At 30.3% G+C, this 12,543-nt stretch overlaps 1 non-coding gene across 1 annotated transcript; it reads left to right on the forward strand.

Moving 5' to 3' along the window:
• The first annotated feature begins 10,263 nt into the window (after positions 1 to 10,263).
• On the forward strand, positions 10,264 to 10,336 carry TRNAK-UUU (transfer RNA lysine (anticodon UUU)). Its single transcript has one exon. It is a non-coding gene; the product is annotated as a tRNA-Lys (tRNA).
• The last annotated feature ends 2,207 nt before the right edge of the window (positions 10,337 to 12,543 follow it).

A 12,543-nucleotide genomic window follows, 5' to 3' on the forward strand; every position in this document is an offset into this window, starting at 1 on the left:
TAAAGTATATGTAATACTTTATCTTATAAATTATATATACAACGAATTCTGAAAATATTAGTCAACAATATTAATCTCTTAGTGCAATGGAGTGTACAATATCTTTTGTCATCCCGTCTTTAGCAAACACAAATAAATTGGATTGTTTCCCCACTCGAGAGCATGCCACGTATAATTGTCGGCGTGAAAAACATGGTGTGCTCAAATCTAAGACACAAACAGACATTGTTTGGCCTTGTCATTGCAAATACCAATCTAATGTGGAACTGAATGCGTTTAAATTGAATTGGCGCATCTGTGGGTATAATAGGGATTCGTGGAAGTAATATACTTTCATCCCGGAATTTGTCATTTAAAATAATTACGTTGTTCATTAATTTTTTAACGACTATTCGCGCGCCGGTGGGTTCAAATTACGAAGCAAAATAACCGGAGTACTAAATTATGCGGTGATATGCCAGGTAAATCCAATGAGTTTAAAAACTCTGTTGGAAAATTTGCAGCTTCAATGGGATCGCAAACTTCATCAACGGATTTATATGTCACCAAGTTACCTGGCAATAACTGTTGCATCTCCAGATTCAATTCGTTGACGTCCACATTTTTTGCTGCTAAGATCGCCCTTTCTGCCAGCCACTCATGATGAATGTATTGCGTGTGTTACATCGGAAAATATTAGGCTAATGAGAGCATCTTGTGAATCAATGATTGTNAACTGCATCAACGGATTTGCATGTCACCAAGTTACCTGGCAATAACTGTTGCATCTACAGATTCAATTCGTTGACGTCCACATTTTTTGCTGCTAAAATCACCCTTTCTGCCAGCCACTCATGATGAATGCATTGCGTGTGTACATCGGGAAATATTAGGCTAATGAGAGCATCTTGTGAATCAATGATTGTGCAGAAATCGNTTTTATGCATCCTTTTTATGCGTCCAGTCTCATCCTTAGTAACTTTTCCATCACGGATATCTAACAGTTGTTTTGAGAATGTTTCAGCAGATGGATCTTGAAGCATTTGGACGCGCATATTTACTTTTAGTAGAACTTTTTCAACATTACGCCACAGTGGAGATGATTTCAAGCAAGCATTGATCTCATCAGCATACATTAAATGCGGAATGACAGGAAGTGTTTGTCTGAAATCACCTGAAAGGAGTAACAGAGTGCCGCCAAATAATTTGTCATTGTTTTTTTATATCTTCCTGTCCTTTCAATGTCCTGTTCAACGCCTCAAGCGAATGTTTGTGTGCCATAGTGCATTGAATGGCCATGTTTGTGTGCCATAGTGCATACAATGAAGGCATGGCCTATTTTGAAGACCCAATCGAAATTTCGAATAGATTCCTGTTCGAAGATTTTAGACTATTCCAGAAATCAAAGCTTCTCGAATTCATGCGCTCTAACTAAATCTATATAAGCGGGAAACAGACAATATGCATGTAGTTAGCTCCAAGTCGTTTTATCTGTAGCTCTGAGTAAGATTCTTGGATAGCGATCATCTGCATTTTGCTGTTGTGGAATCTTAAATTTGTTATTAAGTCAATTGAATTCATGATGAAGAGACAAGCTTCTATTGTAAATAAGTCTGTTAACGACAGTACTGAAGTTGGCTGTGCTACTAAGAATGTTTCTTCTGGTGTCGAAGGTATTGGTACGGTTGATCCACATCCAGCCCCAATTACAGAGGATTTCAACCCGGTAAGAAGAAATATCTGTGATATTGGAAACTATTGTCAAAACGATTCCGTTCGTTCGTTAACAAATGGATAAAAAATTTCGCTTGTGGAAAATGTTTGAAAACCACAACCTGCATACAAATTTCCTTCTAATTCCAGTTGTTCTACTTCAACCCATACTAGAACTTTTCAAATGAAATGGTTAGAAGAATTTGAGTGGTTAGCTTATTCTGAGAAAAATCCGGATCTTTTTGTAAATATTGCGTAATATTTTCACCTTCGAATAGTGTAGGGAAAGGAGATCATCAAGTAACACGGGCATTTAATAATTTGAAAAAAGCCAAGGAAATATTTCGTAAACATGAAAATTGCACTTATCATAAAACATCAGTTTTGATTGCTGAAGGCACAAAATCCATTGTAAAAAAAAAGCTGACAGTGTTATCAATCAAGTCAATGCTCAAAGAAAATTGGATATTGAAGAAAAAAAACAGAAAAAGATTGATTCCTATAATGCAAACTATAAGATTTTGCGGAAGGCAACAAATAGCAGTGAGAGGCCATCGTGATGGTGGACGAATAGGCCTAGAAGAACCCGAAAAAAACGACAGAAATTTTCGATCATTGCTGAGATACCGAGCTAACAGTGGAGATAAAGATCTTAAAGTCCAATTAATGAACAGTGGTGGGAAGAGTATGTACACCAGTTCTTTTACCTTGATGATTTTTGTAACTCCCTGAAGGAACGCTATCAATCTCACAAGGAAACAGTTGCATCCTTACAACACATACTTCCAGAATTTTGTATAAAAACAGATTTCTGTTCTCTGGAAGCTGCTTTCAATTTCTACGAAGACGATTTGTCACATAAAGAGATCGTGAAAAGTGAATTTATGTTATGGAAGGAAAAGTGGAGTCAGAATAAATCTGAAGATCTTCCCAAAACAGCAATTAGTTGTTTAGAAAAATGTGACAAGACTTTCTTCCCTAACATTTATATTCTTTTAAAATTACTAGCAGTTCTGTTGCGACTGTGGCAAGCTTCTCAAGTTTAAGAAGACTGAAGTCTTACTTAAGAAAGACCACTTCGGAAAATAGACTTGCTTGCATTGCTTTCCATCCATAGAGACGTTAAAATAAGCGATGAAGAAGTTCTGGATAAGTTTGCAAGTGTACCAAGAAAACTGAGCTTTGTTTTGTAAATTTTACTTAAAAAGACAAACTTCTTATATCTATATATATATCAGGGATGCTACGCCTGCGCCATTTGCGACAAACTGAGACAAAACGGCATAACTGCGCCATTCTGAGACAAAACGTCCAAAATTTGGCAAACCTGAATTCAGTTTCAAATATTAATCCGCATTGCCGTGAGTCATTGGAGATCATTTTGCCGTTCACGTCTCCAAGGGATGAAAGTCTTCCACGAAAAAGCGGAAATCCGCTTTTTTCTCCCAATTTTTAAAATTTTCGACCATGTTCCAAAAACTAAAATTTTTAGGGAGTCCAATTAGAGAAACCCAAGCCGCCGGAACGATAGTCGGATTCCCGCGACTTCCGCTATAGAGTGGAAAGGAGTCTAAGTGTTTCGTTTCGATAACCGATATATGATTTTTTTTTTCGTTTGGCTGATTTTCGGAATTTTAAATATTAGGAATTGCGCTGGAATATGCTAAAATCGCGATTTTTAATCAGACGATTTTAATATCAATCATCGATTTTCGTATTTAACTTATTTAAAACTTATGTGTTGCGACTTTTTTTANAGCCAAAGCAAAATATATTAATACAATAGTGTGAGCAGCACTCAAAAATGTTTTTTACAAAAATTACAACAAATAGAACATAATAAGTAAAAATAACATGTAAAAACAGAAAATAAAATAAAAAGAAAAAACAGCATGAAACATAGACCATAAAGCGAGTAGCGAAATCAGATGTACTTACATGGACGGGAAATTTTTCAAGAATGATTTAAAAATGTTTTCGCAACAAGATTGCCAGATTACAAAATATGAAAACAAAAGCGCAAATTGAGTGTAACTAGAGGGTTTTAAAGTGCCGTTCTTACTGCACTGCTGAAGTGATTTGTTATTCTGTGCACTGATTTGTTAGTTACCAAGGATGGGCCCGAAATGGATGTGCGCGAGGTAATATTATACTGGATAATTTAAAAAAGTTGACCATAAATAGTTTTAGAAAATAGATGTTTATTTAAGAAAAAATAGTAAAGAGAAACATAAATTGCCTGTTTTGCAAATAATTGTAGCCACGAAATTGCCCGAAATGGATTTGCACATGGAAAAATTATATAAATTATCAAAGAAAAAAAATTTAATTGATAATTTTAACACGGATTTTCCCGAAATGGATTTGCACAAGGAAAAATTAACAAAGAAAAAAAATTTTAGTAGATAATTTTAGCCACGGATTTGCCCGAAATGGATTTGCACGTGGAAAAATTGTATACATCAATAAAGAAATTTTTAGTAAATAATTTTACCAACAGTTTTGCCCAAAATGGATTTGCACATGGAAAAATTGTATAAATTAATAAAGAAATTTTTAGTAAATAATTTTAGCCACGGATTGGCCAGAAATGGATTTGCACATGGAAAAATAATATAGATTAACAAAAGAAATTATTTAGTAAAGGAATTTTTTAGTAAATAATTTTAACCACGGATTTGCACATGGAAAAATTATACAAATTAACAAAGAAATTATTTAGTAAATAATTTTGGCAATGGATTTACCCGAAATGGATTTGCGCATGGCAAAATTATGTAAATTAACAAAGAAAATGTTTAGTAAATATATCCACAAAAATATACGATTTATTCAATGATTTTATATAAAATTTTATTACTTTAGTTGGGTATCCATTGTTTTTTATCAAATTTTGATAGAGTTTATCGATTTGTTTTTTGGATAAATAAATATTACTACATATTCTTTTAATTCTGTTCATTTCATTAAAAGTGGTATTTAAATAGATGCTCCTAGAAACATTAGAATTCCAAGCAATTAGTTTAACAATATTAAAATTAAAATCATTTCTTTTATCGTATAAATCAACAAAGCAGATATTTTCAACTCTTATAATACCTAAATCCAAAAAATTGAAATTAATATTATCATCATGATTACGAAGTAAGATTAATTCCTCAGGGTAAATATCATTTAACAAAACAGTAAAATCTTGGAAATTAAAGATAATTAAGTCATCAATATATCTAAAAACGAGTTTAATACTAAGAGTATAATTTTTTTCATAATGCAAAAATAAGTTAGCTAAGAGAGATAAATAATTAGATCCTTGTGGTATTCCATTAATTTGAAGAAAAATATCCTTTCCATTGTAAAGATAATTATTGAAAAGACAAAAATTAATCAGAATTTCCCAATAATCAAAATTGCAACAAAGGATATTTTTAAAATCATAGTAATAATCATAGTAAAGGTCACAGGGGGAAGCAAATTCAATAGGATTTAACATTATATATTCTTTTTATCTGTAACAAGGCTTGCTTATTTGCTTCATTTTTAATTTAAAACATTTTTTTTAAAAAAGAAAAAATATTTAAAAGATTAAAAAATTAAAATGTTAGCCTAAAATTTCGGCGCATAATTGAAGAATTTATTTTTAGAGCGACGCATAAACGAAGGATGTTTATCATTATTTTCCTATCTAATGTACTGGGACCTATAAAAATCGTCGTATAAATGGTGCATAAGTGAGAGGTCACTGTATTTGTTGAAATATTAGTACTAAGTTGAAGACATGATTGATATACCTTCCGTTGTCCATTTAAATCAGATGTTCCATATCTTAGATCTACTGTTTTATCCTGACGACTTGTAACGTCGTTGCCGAGTGGAAGGATAAAAACATGCAGGGAAAGAGGACACAAAAGTTATTTAATAATTATTAGAGAGAGAACAGTTATCGCTCCTCAATAAAAGTTAGGGGAAATTTTGCAAAGTAAATCTGTAAAATGTTTCATTTTAGAGAATAAGAGAAATCTTAGTCATTATAATTGGTCTATTAAATAGGTCCAGGGAAAAAATCTTTCCCACGAGTTAGTTAAAAGGATAATCGCCAAATTGGTAATTAATGCATATTTGAACTAAAAATAGATAAAAAGACAGGATGTGAATATTGAAGTGTGAGCAAGAGTGTTTCTATTTGAATAATAGATTAAAAAGATTTACAGAAAAGAAATAACATAAAAAGATTAGTTGAATTTTTTTTATGTTACAGACATTATATATATATATGCATACATTTTTGAAAACGGTCTATTTAATTTAGGACTCCCTGATTAGGATTTTAATTTTTCGCAACTTTCATACACTTAAGTGATAGAAAACAAATAATAAAATTCTTAAAAATATTACAGGATTCGTCCTTCAATAATAAATACATGTAACGATTACCATATTACATTCAATCTTTAATATAGGAATTAATGGGAGTGAAACCGGGTGCCTTGATTGTGTCGAAATTATTTTTGTTTTTTACTTGACAAACTCTGAATTATACTCTACTAAACAAGAACAAGGACTGACCCTATTGTTGATTCACAGTGCCTGTGTAGATAATTAGTTACAAAAATTATATTTAATCTAGCTCATTTTAAGTATATTTAAGATTTATACTTTAACTAATAGAATTTACTCTAATAACAGCTCTGTTTTGTTAAGTTTTGATAGTCTCTGTTCTCGGGATAAAACCGGGTTTCTCCCCCCCCCACACACCCTTTATGTGAGTCTGTGGTGGACCCACTGAAGCTGCAGAGCAGTAGAGGAAGAAGATAACTACATTCAAGGATCAAGGAAGGTTTTATAGGTCCCGCAGAGCACGAAAGCTCTCATATTTTGAAAAAAATGTTATTCAAAATTATTTATTTTATATTGATATAAAGATCTTTTTCTTTAAAAAAAATTAGCCCTAGATATTTTTGAAACAAATTTTGGTCATGCCCTCAGACTTCCTCTGGACAATTTTCCCTTCTCCCACCCCCCTTCAGTATGGCCATCACATGTAAATTTCAAGCATAATGCCTGCTACTTTTCACAGAAATTCTTTTATTTCTAAATTTTCCATCGAGTTAACATGCATACCCAGTCTTAACCTACTAGTGGGGTAGGACCGGGTGATTTTATTTTTCTAGAAAACATTTATGAGAAGAAAAAAAAGAAACACCCTGAATAACTTTTGATCGGTCATGTTATAGAATTCAATCTTAATGGTTTGAAAGGATGGCTTCAAATATGCTAACTAGTTCGGGCAAATGATATTTTAAGTTGAGAAATCATACAAAAACGTGCATTCTCTGAAACATACTTTCTTTTTTCTTCGCGAATTCGGATTTCTGGCCCCCGATATATACAGGGGGTGGCTGCAATCTGGGAAATATGCTCCCCATAGTTTGTTAAGGAGAGCTATTCAAAGTTTGGACCCCTTAATGTTAATTTTACTTCTTGCGTATACTTTTAAGCTAAGTCTTGCTACAACTTTTTAAGCTAATTGAAAAAATTTTGCACAAAGTTATAAAATTCGTTTAGCCAAAGATAATTTCATGCAAAAAATAAATTTTAGTAAATATTTAAGTATGTAATTTTACGTATCAAAATATAAAATTTGATCGAATATTGCCCAAGTTTTGTATTTTGTCACGTAAAATTACATACTTTAAAATGTTGCAAAAAATTTTATACCTTGCTATTCCAAATTTTTTCAACCATTACGTTTTATGATTTCATTTTAAATAAAATTATAAATATTTACTGAAAGTTATTTTTCCAATGAAATTATCTTTGGATTAAGGTATTTTATAATTGTGTGCAAAAGTTTATCGAATTGCTTAAAAAGTTCTCGAGATATGGTGAAAAAGTAAAATTAACATTAAGGGGTCCAAACTTTAGAGCGCTCTCCTGAACAAACTATTGGGACCCTATTTCCCGCGTCTATTCACTCAGTATCCTGTATGACGTCACAGCAGCTGGTACTACCATCTTCTGATAATAGAGAGATCCTCCATCAGGAATAAAGTGAATATTGGGGGTCAGAAATTCGAATCCGTCTAAAAAAAAAAAGGTATGTTTATTCAGCGAAAGTACGTTTTTGTGTCTGATTCTGTAACTTAAAATATTGATTATTTAATTAATTAGCATATTTGAGTACGCCTCCTCGAGCCATCAAGAATGAGACCTAGAATGTGAAGATTCGATCATTAGATCAAAAATTACTTAAAATAATCCGGGCTTTTTTTTTTTTTTTTCTCACTGTACAATCTCACTGTACAACCTGGTATGAAACAAATTAAAATATAACTTAAAAAATTCGATATTGGAATAGTATCTAAAAATAAAAATTTTGATATATGCTTTCTTTTCTTTGATGACCTTACAGTGAGTTGACAACCCGCTTAACATAATCCTACCATAGAGAACTCTATGAATCCTACCCACAAATAATCGATGATTTAAATCCTTTTTTTTTTGCCAATGTTTCAAAAATGGAGTTTAATGAGCAGTCAAAGTCCGAATAATAGTATTTTTCATACATTTAAAACTTAAAATGGGTTTCCTAAATGTGATATTAAATAAATTCTTTTTATTGAGAGTTCTTCCTTTCTGATTCTCGCAATTTATTTTACTTCTGTTATAAATTTGTTGCTACTGAGAGTGAGTTGAAAAAAAATTTGTCCTTTCTTTATCTGTCTCATTTACAAATTTTGTTTGCTCCTTCTTAACACCATATCTAAGAGATGCATAATAATATAACAAACACTGACTTTATTAGAAAATTTTTTAGATTTATCAAAACGAGATATTTGTCAGCTAAAGCTTCATGAATCAGGAGTTATGCCTGTAGATATAATATTGATTTTAAAATTAGTATATATTGGGAAAGTTGAAGTGGGAAATCAAATTTTAGATTCAAGTGCGAATGAACGAATATGTGAAAGCCTCATTGTAAAATCGAATAGGGAAAAGGACAATTCGATGGATGAGTTACTACTGTCAATAAAGAATGGCTCCCTCAAACGGCGATTTTTTAAAAATTGAACATTGTTAAAAATTGTTTCACTTTATTGGCTTAAGACTTTTGATGCTCTCTAGTTATAAATTAATCAAATTTTAAGTTATTAATTTACTCACACTAAATGCAAGTAAATCAGAGGATTTTCTCTAAATAAATTTTTTCTTGAAATTAATAGAGGAAGTTTTATAGCCCTCATATAGGAAGTTTTTTTTACCTATAGATATTTTTTTTAACCAAGTGAACTTAAATATATATTGATTGCAAACTTACATTCTACGGTTTGCAGAATTTTGCATATTCTTACTTTTAAAAAATTGAATTTTTAATGGCAAATTACAATTTGGCATGAAAGCTCTACCTAATAAGGCACGAAAGCAATATACCTAAGAATATAAAAAGTTGAACATTTTTCCAGTTTCTTGATAATTTTAATCCAATTTTAGATATGTCCATTGAAAATTACATCAATTAAATTTCTTGTTCATTATAAAATTAAGTTAGAATATGTCTGGTAAAAAGACATAGTTATTAAAAATATTTATTTTAATATTTAAGAAGGTATGAAAAATTGTATTAGATTGTAAAACAAACATTGCCATAAGCATTTAATATTTTTCCCATCATTCTGAAATTAATTACGTAAATATTGTTAATAAAATTTAAAAATTTATTTAAGTCTGATAAAAAAAATTTTAAAAATTGTACATTTTTGCTATTTAATAAATTAATAGCAATATATTTAGCGTCGCCATCTATTGAGTTTTTATGAAATTAGTAGGATTGAAAAACTTTATTTAAATATTTATTTCAAATAAGTCGAGTCATTTACTTTCAACTAGCAAAAAAAAGAAAAAAAATTCCAAATAAATAAATAAATAAATAAATAAAAATATCGACCAACGCATATCACTATGAAAAAGTTTTAAAAAGAAAAAGACTAGGTAATTTAATTTCTAAAATCATAAATTCGATTTTTTGTTCATTTTCTCTCTCCCTTTAAAATTTTAATGATTACTTTTTTAAAAAAAAATCTAACTCAATCCATTATGAATTCTACTCTCAATTTTAACTCAAATTTATTACAGAATCTTTAAGTTATAATCGAACACACAACTTCTCAAATTCATTTAATAAAATCTATAACAGATGGCGCCACATTTATCAAGATTTGATTTATTTCTTTCCCCTTATTATATTCTTTCTTTTCAGAAAATTCTAACAAAAATCATTGTACAACCAAAAAATAAAAATGATGAAAATTTAATAAAAATTTCTCATTCGCAACATCAAATTAAATTAGAATATTTTTTGAATATACGAAATCTGAAAAATAAGAAAACAGGTATCATTGTAACAAACTTGACACAGGAAGGAATACAAATAAATATGACATGCAACATATTTCTGTAAAGTAACTAAAAATCAGTTGACATTGTATTTTCATTGTCTCTAATTTAAAGTGCTCTTTAAATTATATTTTTATCTAAATATTTGGTTATTTACTAAAATTTTCAAATCTTCTTCGAGCCCGGATAGCTCAGTCGGTAGAGCGTTAGGCTTTTAACCTAACGGTCCAGGGTTCGAGTCCCTGTTCGGGCGGAACACAATTTTTTCCCACTCGTTGCAAAGAAGTTTGCGCTCATTTCCCTCCTTCATCACCAAGGAAAAACTTCATTTTTCAAAGATTCTACTATTATTTAAATTATTGCTAATTCATCTTTTCCATCCAGTGAAAGAAAAATGATAACTGCAATTGCGTTTTATGTTATTATCGGTATTGAACAATTGCTAAATTTTTAACATGTGATAAAGAAATAAAGTATGTCATCGCCATTAAAATACTGCAAAATAAGTTTTAAAAAATAGATTTAAAATTAGTTTAAATTTGTGACTTAAAATTATTATACTTCCACGCACAAAATTTTTTGATATAATTTTTGATCACCCAGCGACTCATTCAAAACACATAATCCCACAATTCCTATACATGGCTAGAAAAATATTTAGACTTTTTTTTTGTAAGAAGCATTCAAAAGCATAGGAAGTAATTGTTTGTTAGTGGCAGATAATAGAAAAAAAAATTAAGTTTGCATTCATTCCTTTTCCATAGTTTTCAAAAAATATTCATAATATTTTCTTAGTTGAAACTATAAATTCACGATCTTTTAAAAAAAAGATACATGAAAATTTGATCAGTTTTTCCATGAAGTGAAAAACAATAAGTGTGACAAATATAAATCCATTATTCTTAAAAATATGCTTTGACTCACAAAAGAATCGAACTGACCACTTCCCACGCGACGTACTCTGTTGTACACCTACGAGGTATAAGTGCGATTTTTATATAAATTAGCCTCTAGTTCCAAAAATAGATATTATTCATGCGAAATTGTTTATTATTTTTTAGAATTATTATTTTTATATAAATTAAAAATTTTTTGGAAATATGCCAGTACCCAGTTTTATCTAATATATACCTAGGTAAAGTATCATATTGGAATACCTAGGTAAAATATTGGAATAATGGAGAATGCGTTCCCCCCTCCCCCTGAAACTTTTATTAATACAATTTTACATTAGATTAAAACAATATAATGACCTTCTTTCCAAGGCGAAACTTTTTAGTGTCTTAAATAAGAAGCGTAAATAATATTTAATTTAAAATCATGTTGGAGCTCTTAATAAATTAAAATAGTTGATCAGATTTAAGAACAGATATCAAGAATAAAAATTCGAACATGCTTCTCTGGATTGCTAATATAGGTTTCAATAATCTATCTTTTACAGTTGAAACACTGCAGCTAATCTTTCAGGAGATTTTGATTCGAAATAAAATTCACCAAAAAAAAATAATAATAAGCCAATGGATGATGAGGAATTTGTTTTATTGCTGATTTTTTCCCCCTTCTTTTTCTTGTCATAAGGTCTCAACAGCTTCCATATTAAGAATTTCTACTCAGGTAGTATTATAGTTTATTCTTGCTATTCAAGCAACAGTTCCAATTTATAATGTAAAAAAGCATGGGCGTCGTCTGCGGTCGGTATAAATGCCCTCCTCAATATTTAAAAATCTCTAAAAGTCTCCCTCAAATATTTCAGACAAATAGCGAAAATTTTAGTGATTTTTTAAAGTTAAAGACAAGAAAGGGATAAGAATTATTAATACGTACTTTTTCTGGTATTTAGCCCTTTAAAGAAAATTTTTTCTTGCGAGTGAAATTTAGAAAACTACTTGGATTGTGTATTACGCCCTTGGGACACCCATGTAAAGAAGTGAACTAATTTATAAGGTAAGAAAATTATTGAAAATAACAGTTTTTCTCCTTATTTTTGTTTCTCTCCGCTTAAACGCCAGTTTCAATTTATTAAGTGACAAAATGGTGATCTTTTTTCCTAACAATAGTTATTTTTGTTCTTCAGATTCCAGGTTTAATTTAGAAGGTGAGAAGTGGAAATGTTTTCTTCCCCCTCCTTATTCTCTTTCTTTATGGTCCAGATTTAACTTATAAAATATAAGAACTAATTTATAGATCATGAAGTTTAACGATTCATCTTTATTTATCGGGCTCTTTCATAATTTTTTTGTTGACATTTTTAGCAGTGACGTATAGAAAGAGAGGGCGAAGTTTGCAACGACCCTAACCAAAGGGGGTATGAAATCGATGACCAAGGCAGACCAAAATTTTAAATCTTTTAACGTTAAACCTTTTATTTGGAAATGAGATATTTTATTAGGTAAATATTTGGCTTGAGCAAGCATAATATTTTCAAACAAAACTAATTTAAGAAAAATGGTTAAGGTCATT

Source organism: Parasteatoda tepidariorum, chromosome 5 (genome assembly GCF_043381705.1).
Source record: "Parasteatoda tepidariorum isolate YZ-2023 chromosome 5, CAS_Ptep_4.0, whole genome shotgun sequence".
NCBI classification, from domain to species: Eukaryota; Metazoa; Arthropoda; class Arachnida; order Araneae; family Theridiidae; genus Parasteatoda; species Parasteatoda tepidariorum.